The sequence below is a fragment of the Brachyhypopomus gauderio genome, chromosome 2 (genome assembly GCF_052324685.1).
Source record: "Brachyhypopomus gauderio isolate BG-103 chromosome 2, BGAUD_0.2, whole genome shotgun sequence".
Taxonomy (NCBI): Eukaryota; Metazoa; Chordata; class Actinopteri; order Gymnotiformes; family Hypopomidae; genus Brachyhypopomus; species Brachyhypopomus gauderio.
The window spans coordinates 9825843-9843208 of NC_135212.1; the positions used below are offsets into that span (position 1 = coordinate 9825843).

The following is a 17366-nucleotide window of genomic DNA, read 5'->3' on the forward strand; positions in this document are numbered from 1 at the left end:
AAACAGTATTTATTAATACATATTTGAGTTATTTTGACAACAATTTGACTTAACTTTGAAGTTCAAATGAAAAATGTAACTCTTTGTACACATGTGCACCATTATTCAACCCCCTGCTTCAATACTTTGTGGAGCATCCTTTAGCTTTTATAACTTCCAACAAACGTTTTTGGTAAGTACTAACAAGCTTCTTACACCTCTCAATTGGAATCTTGGCCCATTCTTCACAAAAGGCTCTAGTTCAGTGATGTTTGATGGCTTCCGTGCTACAACTGCCTTCTTTAAATCCCACCAAAGATTTTCAATCAGGTTTAGATCTGGGGACTGAGAAGGCCACTCCAGGACATTCCATGATCTTTTTCTCAACCAAGCTTTGGTTGACTTGGAGGTGTGCTTGGGATCATTGTCTTGCTGTCCAATGATTGCCAAGGTTTAATTTGTCAACAGATGCCATCACGTTCCTCTTTAAAATGGCCTTGTATTTCTGAGAAACCATGATGCCAGGTACACAATCAAGATTACCAGTTCCTGCTGCAGAAAAACAGCCCCACATCATCAATGACCCACCTCCATGCTTGACTGTGGGGATGGTATTCTTCTGGTCGTAAGCCTGGCCTTTCGCACGCCAGACATACCGTTGGTCCATATGTCCATACAGTTCCAGTTTGGTTTCATCAGTCCATAGAACTGTGTCCCAAAACTCTGTAGCCTTATCCAAATTCTTCCTGGCATATTCTAGTCGACTTTTGATGTTCCTTGTGGTTAAGAGTGGAGTGTGTCTTAGAGTCCGGCCATGAAGTCCTCTTTTATTCAGCGCACGTCTTATAGTAGCTACTGAAGCACTTGTTCCAGCCTTCATCAGGTCATCCTGTAGGTGTCTTGCACTCACACAGGGGTTTTTCTTAGTTGTCCTGACTAAGTTGCTAAGGACCCTTGATGAAATTTTGGGCTTTCTTCCACAGCCAGGCAGGTTTGCAGCTGTTCCATAAGTTTTAAACTTCCTTATAATGCTCCCAATGGTGTCTCTTGGGATGTTATATTTTTTGGAAATCTTCTTATACCCAAGGCCCTTTAGGTGCGATGAAATAATCTCCTCTCTCAGCTTTTGTGGAAGCTCCTTTGTCTTTCCCATGATTGCAACTCACCTTGAATTCCTTCATGGGTGGGGTTTATATATGCATCACAGCTGAAGCAAATGAAGGATCATTATAGAGTTCTCAAAAGCTTAGTTATGTTTCAACTCCACTTTAGTCCATAAAACCTGTCAGAAAGCTTTAAAAACAACAATATTATATAGGGGTTGAATAATTGTGACATGGCTATCTTAACAAAATATACTGTTACACACAAATACTATATCATGCATTTTCTGTTCTGATTTTATGTATCACTCAACTCATAAAGAAGTCATCCAAAGCAGAATCTTGCTATTTGAAAAAGCATATATTGATAAATCCTTAAAATCTTTGGGGGGTTGAATATTTTTGATTGCAACTGTATAGGGGAGACTGGGTATGGTTGTAACACTTTTTGCTTCAGCACCTGTAACTCACTGAATTTTTTAGCTAGACTTCTCAAACTTTTATACAAAGTACACCCATTTGTTTACTACAAATGGCACCAATTCAAACTTTAATTGAAATATCACAGCCATCGTGAGTTGATGTCAAATACATGGTGTTTCTTTGTTACAACATACCCCACTACCGGTGTAGGTTGTAACACATGCTGGGTTAATGTAAGTTGTAACAATTGAACAAAAGAAGCAAAAAACAGAGGCAAAATGCTTCAAAAATAGTTTTTTTTTTGTTTTTTTTTTAATAAAATAACAATCCAGAACAATCTCTCTCTCTCTGTGACTGACCATATCTCATATCCACTTTCTGTTATCCTCAGGAGTGTGTGTGTGTGTGTGTGTGTGTGTGTGTGTGTGTGTGTGTGTGTGTGTGTGTGTGTGTGTGTGTGTGTGTGTGTGTGTGTGTGTGTGTGTGTGTGTGTAAATTAGTGTACTAGAACAGACATTTAACAATATGTATGCTTAATGCAATGTACCTGTGTAAAGGTAAGTCAAATAATAAACAACGTCAATGTGTGTGTGTGTGTGTGTGTGTGTGTGTGTGTGTGTGTGTGTGTGTGTGTGTGTGTGTGTGTGTGTGTGTGTGCGTGTGTGTGTGTGTGTGTTACATGGCAGATACCATGTGCCTTTGCAACTGATCTGACTGATTTGCCCTTCTTTGTGACCTCATCAGAAGCCTCTTTTAAAAACATTTGCAGGCTCATCTCCATCAGTCTTTCTTTAAAATTATTAAAAATTGTGATGGAAATTTTATGATTTTACTTTATGCCAGGCTTTCTTACTATATATTAAACACATTAGATGTATAATGTTAGGGCTCTTTGCATGTATGTGTGTTAATCATGGCTTCAGTAGGCCTCAGAAGTGTATTTTCTTCTCCCTGGACGGCCTCGGCTCAGTCCTAATCTGATGTTCCTCTGATGTTCCTAAACTGACCTTGCTGGAGGCGCCGGCCGGTCCCCCCTAATCTCAATTTGGAAGGGGCCACGGCGGCACTCAGTCCATCATGCCATCACGAGGATGCTGAGCGTGGAGGGGTCATGCAAGGGGAGAGGCCAATATACATCTGTCAGATCATGTGTTAATTATGTCATGTTTACCCAATCATATTTAGTTAATCACCTCATGTTCACTTCGTGGACACCGTGCATGCTTATGATTAAAGTATAAAAGATGAGAGTTTGGAGAGGGGAATTAGCTCTCTGTGACAGATGCCTTGTGTGTATGTAACTGAGATATCTGGATTAATCCATACTTTGTTAAATAAATCATTGTACTTTATTATCTTACCCAACTGCTTCTGACTTTTATTGTGATCACCATTTAAGGGTTTCAGAATTTCAACCACAAAATCAAGAAAGTTTTCTTAGTTGTATGTTAGGTGATGGTTGTAACATGTTTTAAAGCTGTGTTACAACCCACCCCACCCCTGTCAGCCATTGTTTAACTAGCTGTATTAGCAAGGTGATTTGAAATTAACAGGGGGAAAATGCATCACAATTTACCTGAGAAATGACAGTTTAATGTAATATAATTCACATGGTTTTATCTGCAATAGTATAAGTACTAAACAAAATATAGTTTTGATTCAGAAATTTACTTTCTCACCTCAAAATCAGTTTTTTCTCGATGGAATCTGCAGGTGCCTGTTTCCAGCCTTGATATTCACCATGTAGTATCAGGGAGGAATTGGGTAAATCATATAAGACTCCTATCTTATCCATGATCGGTGGAACTGATGGTGTTACAACTCCCCCCATGTTACAACCATACCCGGTCTCCCCTATATATGAATGTGTGTGTGTGTGTGTGTGTGTGTGTGTGTGTGTGTGTGTGTGTGTGTGTGTGTTTCATAGTATTTCTTATAAAAGCAAAAAATCAAATCCTTATTTTGAAACTCAGATTCAGCTCACCAGGTTAGTACTAATCTTTTCTTTAACCAGCCCTGTTAAATTTATCAGGCTCTCATATTCCACTATTCAAATGCACAGAATGATCAGTTAAGAGTGATTAATTAGAGCTGGGATTCATTTCAAACTTGAGAAACAGGACTGTTGAGAAATCTGGCAAGCTGAATCAGGCGGAAGAAAGCACTCAAAACATCATCACCATGTTTTGCTATAGATATCTTATTACTCAGTTGGGTCAGTCTTCTTCAGTGTGCTTCGGGTGAAGAATCAGGAACCCCATTGCTTAATTGTGGCCTTCCTAGGGACAACCCCTGTCCAGGTCAGTAGAAAACCCAGAGACTGGTTGTCCCAGCTATATGTATGACGGAGCATCGTCTCCAGGTGGGTGCAGCACACCTCTGGACACTGAGATGACGTCTTCCTTCCTTACTCCACCCTCACATAATGTTCTGTCGCGCTTAACCTTTCCTTACCTTAGCGCAGCGTGTTCGTTGATTGCAAAAGAAAACATTACCAGTCTTGTCTTTAGCCTTTTATTAAAAAATACACATAGGCCTATTAATTAATTAATACAGAGATCTCTGGAGAGCTCACATTACCTAATCATGTCACCCCATGTGCAGCTCTGAAGCTGTCTGCTCTCTTCACCATTATATATGCTTTCCTTCCTAAACATAGGAACTGCACATTCCATAGTTCAACCTACAGCTGTCTCTATTCTGGAAGCGAGGTCTTACTACCTGGCCTTACCACATAAGGTCACAGTGAGCCTCCTCTCACACATCCCATTTTAGCCTACTGCAAACGCATGGAGTATTGGAAGTGGCACACAAGCACGTACACAGTCATTCTTACTAACAAGCAACTTAATCCTTAATATAATGAAAGCAAAACATATAATAATTAATATTAGAGATTTGATTAATACTTTATGACTAGTCAAAATATATAAATTATGATAAGCTGTTGATTCAATACTGTAATGTAAACAAACTATGAAGGGATTAAGATGAAAACCACAACAATTCCCCCTTTTTGATCTCTAAATAGATCAAACTTTAAGTTAATCCAAAACTACCTTTTCATCTTCTGACTCCAACTATGACATCATACCCAAACACCTTTGTGGTTCCTGCTTCTCAATCTTACTGCTGATTAAGCTTCCCACTAAGCTTCTTCTACATTGGAATACAACATTTACCTGTAATCATAAGTCAAAAACATTCTCACATAAGTTAACACAGACATAATATGACCATCATTCAATTATCTGCTGTCGTGTCCATTTAGTATAATCTGATCCACGAATGCCTTATATCTTAATTTCTGACGTATTTTCCAGTGATGGTCCCAGTGTTGGGGCAGGTCTAAACCATACTATGTTTATCCTAATTAGGCCTAAAGGGTCTTAACCCGATTGGCCCACTCCTATTACTAGATATACGGTACATGACCTGTACTAGAGATGTGCCAGTACTCCAGATGAAAACATCCCAATTCTATTGACAGAATAACTAGGTTCTTGGTACGATGTGCGTCTCGCTGAAAAATAATGCTTACCTTTGAACTTTATTATTGCTAAATGGCCGTCCCAGCCGGCCAGTAGTATGATTATCAACTCCTAAAGCTTTATGTGAAACTCTCCAAGGGATCTCATTTATGCAGCTACTATTACAACAATATTGGCCTTGACCCACCATGGATCCATATGCACAGGGGGCAGTCCCCTGTAAGGTCCTTTAACATGTTGTTAAATACTAACAATCACAATGCTACTACTTTCAATGATAATATAAAAACATATAGACAAAAAACAATGTTACACAAGGCCTGTAAAACAACATTAGACAATATTACTAAACATCCAAATACATCACAAAACTTTTACTGCAGCATCATCTATTCTTCCGCCCTGTTGGAGGCAAGATTATCTTCTTATCCCGCGAAGGAGGTCAGGGTGGACTACCTGGATGTACCTCCGCTCTCAGGTGTTATTTTGACCTGTCGTTTGAGAGCTCCGTATCTCGGCGCGCTGGTTCTGATGCTCAGCACCGGCTGAGGTGGTACCACGTTTCTCCTTTGCCCTTCAATCGGACAGAGTGTGATGTTCTCTTTAGTGACCTTGAATGAACTGGTCCACCTGGGCTCTGACCACTTTCTTTTGATGACCTTAAGCAGGACCCATTTGGTTACCGGCAGGTCCGTTGGTTCTAACTCCTCTCCTGGTACCTGGACAGAATAAGCTTCACAAATTACTTTTTTAGTTCACTGTAACCTTCCTTGTACGACCCCGAGTGTACCTGTCAGGTTTCGCAAGCGCATTGGGGGACCCCCGAAAACTTCTCACTGTCATGAGCTCAAACGAAGTGAATCCTGCAACAAAATTCACTGAAGATCTTCTGGCCAACCATATAAATACCTTTGTGCACATACCTTTTCCTTTACCTTTACCATTATACTTACCATTTATAATCTCCATTTTAGCCTGAGATTGAGAATGATAAACCAACCCACATTTGTGTCTCAAACCCAAATTTTGTTCCACAAATTTTAGCTCCCAGCTAGTGAAGTGCATCCCATTATCTGAGCATACTTAATTTAGTAAACAATGGTGCAGTATCCAGTAATTTTTATCAACATTCTGCAGACTGACCTCGAGTCATCTGCCCTGGTGGAAATGCTTCTACCCAACCTGAGAATTTATCCTCAGTCACTAACAAATACTTTAATCCCCGTATTGGTATTTCTATACCCATGTAGTCAATCTGAACTTCATCTCCTATATTCATTGCATTTGTACATAGTCTTAGATATGTGTATTTCCTTACACAATTCTCTGCTGCTGTAACAATGCAAATTTCCCCACTGAGTGATTAACAAAGAATGATCACATCCTATCTTAGCTCCTTTGGTCCAGGGAGCCTGCTTAGACCTTTGCTTAAAGCATGACAGCTGTTATGCATGTCTCAAATATCACATTACTCTGTCCAGACTGCTATTACGTCAGTATAGGTGCCATCAGTTAACCAAAATTTTTCTTCATTTATTTCTACCCACGTGCTACCCTGTGTGCCTCAGTTAACACTGGTTTGATCAATTGATTCTATAAAATTCGTTTCCCATTTTGTCCTTTCCAGACTTCCTTATTTCTTACCATATTTACTCAGCAATGCTATTTTATTTTAATAATAAAATTTTATTTAAGTACTCTATTTCTTAAATTTTTTCTCTGGGGTCAATTCTCCTGTACTTTACATAGCTCTTAGTCCTGTGGTCTGCCTTGCAAACCATCTAATGTGCTCCTATTTGCCTCTGTCTCTAAGCTTACCCCCTTTTGTTATCTTGTCACTCTGTACGTACAACCTATGCTGTGTGCATGGTGTTGTCTAACAGGTGTATCTCCCCCTTTACTGAAATATCATTCAGGAATGTATTTCAGAAACTTCTAAAAAGAGTAATAAGTTTTAATCAGTAATTTGCTAAGTCCACTGCCTGTGCCAAGTTCTGTTTTAGTTTAATAAGTTAAATTAAACTTTAATACATTAAATTTAAAATAAAATAAGTCTTTCTTTGTGATAGAAAATACTAGTCAAATTAAGTTATTTTAATACACTAGTTATTACAAGATTTAAATTAGCTCACATTCAGAAAGTTAGTTGTTACCCGATGCCTTGTTGTACTGGTTTCCTTATCATGCTCACCTACTCCTTACCCATGTGACCATGGTGTGAAGATAATTAGATTTGTGGAGTGGCTGAATTTCCCATTATCTACCAGCACTGCTGCGCATGTCTCAGCTTTGCAGGGTTGCCGCCCCTCAGGCCCCAGTAACCTAGGTTACCTGATCCTGTAGCTGTTCTTCAAATTCCTCCCATGAATTGGATCCCCTCCTATGTCATACAACAATATAACAAACTGGGTCGGGTGGCAGGACAAAGGTTCAATCAAAGTGATCTGGCTACCAAGAAATGAACTGGGAGTGGACGCCCCTCGCGGCTCATGAGTGAGGCTTCAGGAAACCCCTGTAGCAACCGTGGAGGCCAGTCTGTGGACATCAGGTGCATCAGGTGTTTGCTGTCTGTAAACAGTGCATTTGTAATGTCTCTTCCACAGGTTAACAGGTGCAGTCTTTGATCTCAGGAACCTGTGTTTAGTGGCCTGCTGGCCACATTGTACAGTCATTTGAACAGTTCTGTGCAGACTTTGATATTCTCCAGCCAGAAATGATAGTCTTTGAGTACCGCCAGTGAGGGACAACATAGGGTTTGCCGTAGCTTTGCTGTCCAAGTTCTCATCAGGGCCCCGCCATTGCCCTGGTACTGCAGAAGGGTTTGGTGCTGGACCTCTGACCTCTGGCCCTCATCCTACGGTTCTGTGGGGACTCTCTTTCGCCCAATGACTCTCCTGAACACAAAGAGAAAGCATCCACCCCACCTGCCACAACGAAGTTGCCAGGATCACTGTGACCTTCCTTGCCCCTTCCCAAAACCCCTTCTTCTAAAATTTAGGTTAAACCCATACTGTTAACACTACTGCATAAAATAATACACTTAGGGGACATATTGAGGTCTCTGGGGCGGATCCCCTGTGCTCTGAGATCTTTTAGATTGCAACAGCTTGCTCAGAGACATTTTATCTCTGCCCAACTTCAAGAAGAGTCTCAACACCTTCCTGTTTAGATCTGCTTTTAATTAAGAAACTCCAACTTTATTCTAATTGCCATCTTACTTTCTTTATTGCAATATTATCTTATAATTTGTTACTCTATTACATTCTTTTATTATGTTTGATTTCTTTTAACATTTTTCTTTTTTGTCTATTCTATAAAACACTTTGAGTTGCATGTATGTTTGAAAGGTGCTATACCAATACAGAGTATTATTATTATTATTATTATTAAACATTTCCTAGTCACTTTAACTGGCATCAGGTTTCTCATATTAAACTGACAACATACAGACCTATTCCAAAATTAGAAAAACATAGAAACATTGATTATAATTCAAAAAGCTACTCTCCTAGATTATCTTTTTAAGGCCCTCAGTGTAAACGATTTCAAGTATTTATCTTTATTATTATAATACTTAACACCACAAGTCTGCCAGAACCAAGCTCTCTAGCTGCTGTCAGCTTGTCCAGTTTTAGCTATCCAAATACCTCACCGTTTCACTGACATTTCCACCTCACACACTCGCTTTACTTACTCCGGTGTGTGTGTGCTATTTATAACTACTCCATCCAAGTCTCTTTTAAAACGCAGTTTACACTTCACCCCACGGCATGCGTTCCCTTTTTTAGCCTTAAATACTAATATTCAGTGTCAAGGGTAACTCGCGCGTTTTAAACTCCACGTCGTCGATTTTATCTATTTGTACGATTCCTGTTTTTACATTAATTCCTGGATAACTTAGTTAGTGGGCATTACCGAGTTTAAGTCATACGGTGGCTGTGGTGTATCTTCCTGAATATCTGCTGTGTAGACCCCACTCCTTCTAGTTGATTATGAACAACCCCCAGCAAACAGTATTTGTACATGCGTCTCAGAGCTAAATCTTCTCCGCGTTTGATAATTTTGCGAGTTAAACGTGTGCACTTTAGCCAGTTGGTCTATTTTGCGATGATGTAACAATTCTCGGTTAAGAGGCGGAGGCAAATACACGAATTAAATTTTACTTTTTGCTCGCTTGTCTGCTTGTCTAGGCACACTGTCCCTACGCAACAGGTGCGCGCGCTGAGGCATTTCTCTAGACGTTCAACTAAGATTGATTACTTAGTTACTAAATACAGAGGAGGGACAAAACCCATACTGTGTACAAACAATACTGAATTCAATACTAAATGACCTAACCTAGCGTTAAGATATAAGAAATTATGAGGAAATTAAATACACCCACTTACAATCAAAACTAGAACACCTCAGACAAAGCACATACTATGCTATTTGTTAAACAACGAAGGAAGAAATTTATCCGATGACTTATAGCCAATATATATATGGGATACAGAGAAACAACTGTCATTAACAGGACAAACCCAGCAATCATTTAAAGTATAACAAAGACCGTCAGCATAGCGAACCCAACTTATTCAACACAATAAACGACACACGAACTTATTAACAACCGGACTTGTTTTATGATCCCTAAAGTATAGTTTTAGACTATGGGTTGGCCTGAAACATATTCAACACTCAAACAATGACAATATATGAACCCACAAAGTATAGTCTGAGACTAGGGGAGGGTGCGAAATTGAGAAATTTAACTCAGAAGTAAAACACAAGTAATCTCAGGACGAGAAAATATCCACGCACGATCACTAAGCTTTACCGACCAGACACAAGGAGAACTTATATACAATATGCAAACAATGCATGGAACAGAAACAGATGCAATAGACTTAATTATACAACATGACCCACAGCACGCCTTACTTACTATGCAAATGAATACTCAACGTAATCGCCAAAGACACAAGGTACAGCTGATACTAAATATATGCAGGACCAAACCAAAGGGGAAACCTGAATAAATTAAATACAAATGAGGGAGGAGTCACATATTACATACGAGACTCTAATGTTTTATTTTGATCAATTAATTACATCTGAGGACACACGATTCTGTGTTGGTCACCCATACTGTCACATAACAGCCAGCCCTTCAAATATCACACTGCTTATGATATTCTTCAATAGTATGAATCACTTTACTAGTCACACTCATCTGTTCCACTAAGGTACTCCATACCCTTAAAACTAACATTATATTCTACTTAAAACCATTTATAAAACTTGCATTTTCCTCACCAGTTACATACGTTGATAAAAACAGATACTCACCCAGAAGTTCTAAATATAGAACGAGAGTTCCGTTCTGACACCGTGAGGTTTTACCATCCTTCAATCAATCAGGTGCATTATCCGGCTTTTTGCTTTATCGAAATAATATTAATTTATGGACTCCTCAAGATCCAAAGGTTAATATCAATACCTAGCTAGCAAGACTCGAACTTGCGTAGGTCTCGTTCCTCTCGTCAAAAGAACGGATCGGCCGCCACACCACGGAATAAACCTTAAATAAAAACTTGTTAGTTTTCATTATTACACAAAAACTTGTTAGCTTTCATTTTGCCGGTAGGGACTCGAACCCTAAAATCACCTTTATGGGACTCAAACCCATTTTCCATAGTATACTTATACTTTTACCTTTTCAGACAAGACTGGATTTAATTTAGAATCATCCAAGTACTGTCAGTTCACCACAATTTAGTTGCAATTCAAATTTTGCAGATTTGTTTTAACAGGTTCTGCTTTACCACTATTGTTGTGCCGGCACGGTCAAACTGTCAGTCATTAGATGAAAAGAAAAAAGTTCCAAATTATTTTGCAATCACGTCGGGGCTCACCAAAATGTCGCGCTTAACCTTTCCTTACCTTAGCGCAGCGTGTTCGTTGATTGCAAAAGAAAACATTACCAGTCTTGTCTTTAGCCTTTTATTAAAAAATACACATAGGCCTATTAATTAATTAATACAGAGATCTCTGGAGAGCTCACATTACCTAATCATGTCACCCCATGTGCAGCTCTGAAGCTGTCTGCTCTCTTCACCATTATATATGCTTTCCTTCCTAAACATAGGAACTGCACATTCCATAGTTTAACCTACAGCTGTCTCTATTCTGGAAGCGAGGTCTTACTACCTGGCCTTACCACATAAGGTCACAGTGAGCCTTCTCTCACACATCCCATTTTTAGCCTACTGCAAACGCATGGAGTATTGGAAGTGGCACACAAGCACGTACACAGTCATTCTTACTAACAAGCAACTTAATCCTTAATATAATGAAAGCAAAACATATAATAATTAATATTAGAGATTTGATTAATACTTTATGACTAGTCAAAATATATAAATTATGATAAGCTGTTGATTCAATACTGTAATGTAAACAAACTATGAAGGGATTAAGATGAAAACCACAACAGTTCTCATCTCCCACAGCCCCTGATTCTGAGGGACCGTGCCCTGGCAATCAGCCCGTCTGACTGGGCTGCTTCCTCTGGGCCCGATTTGGCAGCCATCTTGGCTCTTTGTGGGCCTTCCTTGATCTCACTGAACGAAGAGCAAATGTCTGTTGCTCTTGCATGCTGTACTAATTCTGAACTCTTGAATCATCCAGGGTTCTGCTTTTGAAGTAACATAGTAACATATTATCCAGTGCATCCTTGCTAATGGCCGGCCAACAGATATGACCAGCTGTGTGGCACAATGCAAGGCAGAGACAGGAGAAGAAGATTAAACGCAAAACTACGTGGCATCCCAAGGTTCCTAAACCCCAAGCGCTGGAGGGCGTCAGGACGGCTCTCCCGTGGCCTTGGCTCACGATGGGACTGATGGTCAGCAGCTGTGTTAGCATGTGGACAACCATGAACTGTGCTGCCTCCACAGAGATGTTTCTGTGACTTAAGAATAGCCTGTCGGCCATACGTCAAGTTTTGTCCAATAGGAACGCCCCTTATTTTGTGCTACTGCACAGAATGATACACGGATTCATTTCCCTCCTCTCCAGCAGAGGGCTGTCACAGTCAATGTGGTTCAGGGAAAAGAAACATACAGACAGAATAGACTCTCATTTCTATGTTAAAATAACAAGAAGTATCATTTTAACAATAAAAGGTGATTTCTCTGGACAAAAGACTAATAAATATTACAAAACAATAAAAAAAGAATACAATTTGAAAGAAACAAATCAATGAAACAAAATGTGAAAGAATGAGAGATTTATTTTCTTTTTTGTCAGATCCCCCAGTAAATTAGCAATATATCAACATCCCATGTAATCATTGAAACAAGTTCATTCATTAATCATACACTTTATATTTTGGTCATATTTCTCTCCCTTGTGTTTCAATAACAGGAATAGGACTAATTTAACTTGTTTGCATTGAAATGCTGTTCCAGAGATTTGCATAGAAAAGTTATGAATTTTAATGCCCCGGTTAGAGTGGATATTTGTGAGCGAGCTGAAGTTTGATTGGAGTTGTAATGAAAAAGTTTAAGCAGATGAATATGGAGGGTAGGTGATGAAGGGGGGGTGAGGGAGGGGGTGAGGAAGTGGGTGAGGGAGGGGGTGAGGAGGGGGGTGAGGAAGTGGGTGAGGGAGGGGGTGAGGAGGGGAGGTGAGGAAGTGGGTGAGGAGGGGGGTTGAGAGTGTGGGTGAGGAGGGGGGTGATGGAGGGGGGGTGAGGGGTCTGCTTTCTTCACCATTACATCAGTAGTTGCTGCGTTGGCATCCACAGGGGGAGAATGTCGTGTTGTGGCTCTGATAATTGTAGGAAGAGAGAAAAGCAGAAGACATTACAGTTTATGTTTGCCTCTCACTGTTATGTCATCTGCAGCCTCAGAGTCTTGCCATGTCTCTGTTTCACACAGGTGTGTGAAGGTGTGTGTGTGTGTGTGTGTGTGTGTGTGTGTGTGTGTGTGTGTGTGTGTGTGTGTGTGTGCGGGGGTGGTGGTGAGGTGAGACATAAAAGACACTCAGGCCCCTGCAGGTCTTTCTCCACCTGTGCTAGTACAAAGAGATGAGAGAAAAACAGTTCTTCAGAGGCTGGGAGTCTCAGTGAGTCTGCTGTTCAGGTGAGAGAGAATGATGGAGAGAGAGAGAGAGAGAGAGAGAGAGAGAGAGAGAGAGAGAGAGAGAGAGAGAGAGAGAACATGTACAGACCTGCCACCTCCCTCTTCTTATTATCCAAGGTCTTCTTTGTTAGGAATAATAGGGAAATGCTTTAACATACAGGGATATTCACTGTTGAATTATAATTTTAAAAATCAATGAATAATTACACAAGGACATTGCTCAATATCCCATCCTCCTATGGCACACACCCATAAACAATAAACAAATAATGCTGCCTAAAGTTTGTGTAGAACTTGACTGTTGACATGATTTTACGTGTTGGTGGTCTCCTGGATTTGTGTGCGTGTGAGAGAATGTGTCTATGCACCTCTATATATTTGAGTAGTTTCGGCCTTCGTCCGACACACCTGTTTCTGCTAACCAAAGTCTGAACGCTAGAGTCACGTGTCAGAACTGAGCACTGTGAGACGGTAGATCTGGAGCAGTGGTGTCGGGTTACCCTGACCTCCCGTCTTCCTCTGTGCTCGCACGCCACTACAACTTGCCCGTTTTCATGTTAATCTACTGCTGTCCTCATATCGGTCCGGATTGCCAATCGCACGTCCTTCTCTTTGTGAGTCAAAGTGAGACAGGGAACCGTTTAAACATGAGAGAGACAGAGGAAGCTTGTAAGAGTGTTATTCCTCTTCCTTCCTCCTCTGTGAACCCCATCTGTTGATGGAGATAGCATTGACGGGGTTTGTAGAGCTGTGAGTGAATCACGCTGGAGGCATATGCTGTTCCACCATCCTGGTCCTACTCAAACCATGTCTCGTTAATCCCAAGGAATGGTATTTGATAAAAACAATTTATATGCAAATTGACTTAATCCATATTAATCTGTGCATCTGGAAGTTAAAGGATGGCGAGTGCATGCAAGTGTGTTGTTCAGATCTTTGCTGTGCTTGTGTCTCTGCTGTGACATTTGTCTGCTGAACGTTTTCATCTGCACATGCACACAAGTGAAATGAGGAGTTATATTTTATAGACTTTTGATAATTCCAGGAATATGCATATCCAGCCTGCTTTATATTGTCAGGTGTGAATGATTGTGAGTTTTGCTTGTTAGTAAATAACACCAATAACAATGAAAGATAATACTCAAGTGGTGAGGAATACTTTCACCTCTGTGTCCACCACCACACCCACAAACTCCATGCTGCAGCTATGCAATACAGCTGTTGGAGCAGCCCTGGAGGCTAGTCTCACCCCAGTCTCACCTGTGTCTCACCCCAGTCTCACCCCAGTCATCTGGCCCACACCAGTCCACATAGAGGGCGGTCCTGCAGTAACTGGCCAGGAACACGAAAACACAGTTTTGACATAAATATAAAAACTGGTCGAAAACACAATTGGAGTGTCTCTTGTTTCAGTACCATGAATTTGAAATGGTTAATGAACCAATGATTGAAAAGCACTGCTTCAGTTTGGGCTTTAATTTTAACATCAGCACTGCGAGAGTCAAAGGGTTCACGGCCCTCTTTACATTTTACAACTACTTCCACTTCAGTGAATAAAGGAAATTGGAAAAACTGAGTCCATAAACTGTAGGTTGTTAGCGATGGCCACCATGAGACTTGCAGACAACCGGAGATGCCAGGTTTGCACCGTCAGTCTCGACTATAGGCTATGAGCATTTGTTCATCGTCAATTTTGTTTTTACCATTCCACACTCTGGTCTTCTGTTTCTGACGTTTATGTTCACTCTTGCTAAGGTCACTGGTTATTTCCTGCTTCAGGAACATGGAAGGTGTCCTCCCGTTTGATGTTGTGGTTGTGGCTATGAGGGAGGTGTTGGAGTTGTCGGCCTCAGTCTCAAACTGTGATTCACAAGACACAACAACCACAGAGTCCAGATGCAAATGCTCAGGAATGTATATTGACACCACTATATTAGCCCTGTGTGTTTGACTTTACAACCTCTCTTTGCAATCTATGTCTCTAGACATAGATTATAGCCATCAGGGTTCACAAACACCAATGCTAATGAGTTCAGGCCTTAGTGTTCCACAGGGGGTACCAGGAGAACACATTCACAACACACAGGTGTCAGGAAATAGTTCTAAATGTATTATGGAAGGCAGCTAGGTAAGAAGAACTAAGTCTCTATCTCTGTTCTAGCTCTGCATTGGCTTTGTGTTAGCTGTTTGTTAGCTCTGTGTTATCTCTGTGTAAGCTCTACATTTAGCTCTGTGCTAGCTTTGCATTAGCTCTGTTAGCTCTGTGTTATCTCTCTGTTAGCTCTACAGTAGCTCTGTGTAAGCTCTACATTAGCTCTGTGTAAGCTCTACATTTAGCTCTGTGCTAGCTCTGCATTAGCTCTGTTAGCTCTGTGTTAGCTCAGCATTAGCTCTGCACTTATTATGTGCTAGCTAGCCATAATACCATAATAGCCATTAACCAGTTATGCAGAACTGGTGATGCAGCAAAACACATCAAACAAAAAAAACTATGCAACTGTTTGCCAAACTGATCTTTCTTCGCATCCCAGCAGAGCAACAAAAACAGCATCTCTGTCCACTTATGGGCGAAGTTGTGGAACAGTCTCTCTGAAACAGCTGGTCTCTCTGAACGCTGAATGATTGGTGGGTCTTTCTGTGGAAGTGAGTTGCACTCCTGGTCCCAGTCCACATGGTATCCATTATTGTTGACTGTCCACTGCGTGTGTACATGCATGCATGTGTGTATGTTTGTGACAGGTGCAGATTAAAGTCTCTTGGGAGTGCTGGTCGTGTCCCAGGGGTCCTCATTATCCTCCCATTTGGCCTTATAGGTGGCTAAACATGAATATTAAAAAGAACTTTCCTGAATGAATGAGCCATCTCCATTACACACACACACACACACACACACACACACACACACACACACACACACACACACACACACACATATATATATATATATATATATATATATATATATATATATATATATATATATATATATATATATAATGTGTGTGTGTGTGTGTGTGTGTGTGTGTGTGTGTGTGTGTGTGTGTGTGTGTGTGTGTGCGCATGCACCAATAATCTGATAAAAACAAACCACCATCCATTGTATATTCATAGATACATTCATGCATTCAGTCACTGGACAATGTCAGGTCTCACTGATTCTTTCCTATAAATGAAATCTTGCCATTCTTATCACAACGGGCACAGCAGGCACTGCACCAGCACGTAGGATCTACTTTCTGCTAATAGAGTGAGTGTCTTTCCTTTTCTGACTGTCCACCACAGACACAAAACAGATTCAATACAGTTCAAAGAGATGCTTGCTAAATCCCCCTGCAACTCAATTAGAGTCCCATTGGTTTCAGTGGCCCCATTACAAACTAGAGACCAAAAGGCACACAAACACATTGAACATGTCACTCACTGACAGTGAACACCATTTAGATCTAGTGTTGATTGTAAATGCATCTGGTCTGGGTTTCTTGCCTACATAATCTATTCAATTGAGAGCCTAACCATCCATATAACCAGAGAGGGAAAGAGAGAGAGAGAGAGAGAGAGAGAGAGAAAGTGGCCTCTGTCTCCGGGATCCTCTGGGAGCAGGGGGAGGCTCTGGGCATCAAAAGAGGGCGTAACTGCACCCGCCTATAAAAAAAAAAGACCCCAATCCCCAGGGTCAAAGCCATGCTGAATCCACTCTCAGGAGCTGTCAGTGAAACCACGCCATTGTCCTGGGGCCACTGCTGTAGCAGTGCGCTTGCCCAGTAAACTCCAGAAGCAGAGGCAAGCACCGTCTTCTTCTCCACTTCCTGGCAAGGTTCCTGAGCATCAACTTTATGTGACAGCAAGATCAATCAAAGTTCATCGATGCAGTATTGAATAGAGAGGCCCTTAATTAATGAACCATTTTACAGTTTCATGGAAGCCGACTGATAGATTATGTACACACTCCAATGATTCATGATATGAAATGTACTCGTAATGTTGGAATGGAGAACTCGTGAGCCACCCGCTCTGGTAAAGGGTGCTGATCGAGGAAATGTGTTCTCTACACGCATACACAACAGATGGGCAAAGCAACAGAACATTAGCTTCAAGTTCCACAGGGAGATCACACAACAAAAAAAGACAAGAAATCCTTCCACTTCCAAATAAAATGGGCGAGATCTGCAGAAAAGCTTGTTTTTGTCTTGTCAATTCAAATAATCCCTTTGCCTGCTCTGATTCAGTGTAATAATAATAAG

The 17366-nt window shown here is 40.7% G+C and overlaps 1 long non-coding RNA gene across 1 annotated transcript; it reads right to left on the reverse strand.

Annotated features, from left to right (window-relative positions):
* Positions 1-4005: 4005 nt before the first annotated feature.
* Positions 4006-11467, reverse strand: LOC143487068 (uncharacterized). The gene is made up of 2 exons (XR_013123891.1): positions 10479-11467; positions 4006-5715 (listed from the first exon to the last, which is right to left on the reverse strand). It is a non-coding gene; the product is annotated as an uncharacterized LOC143487068 (long non-coding RNA).
* Positions 11468-17366: the final 5899 nt, after the last annotated feature.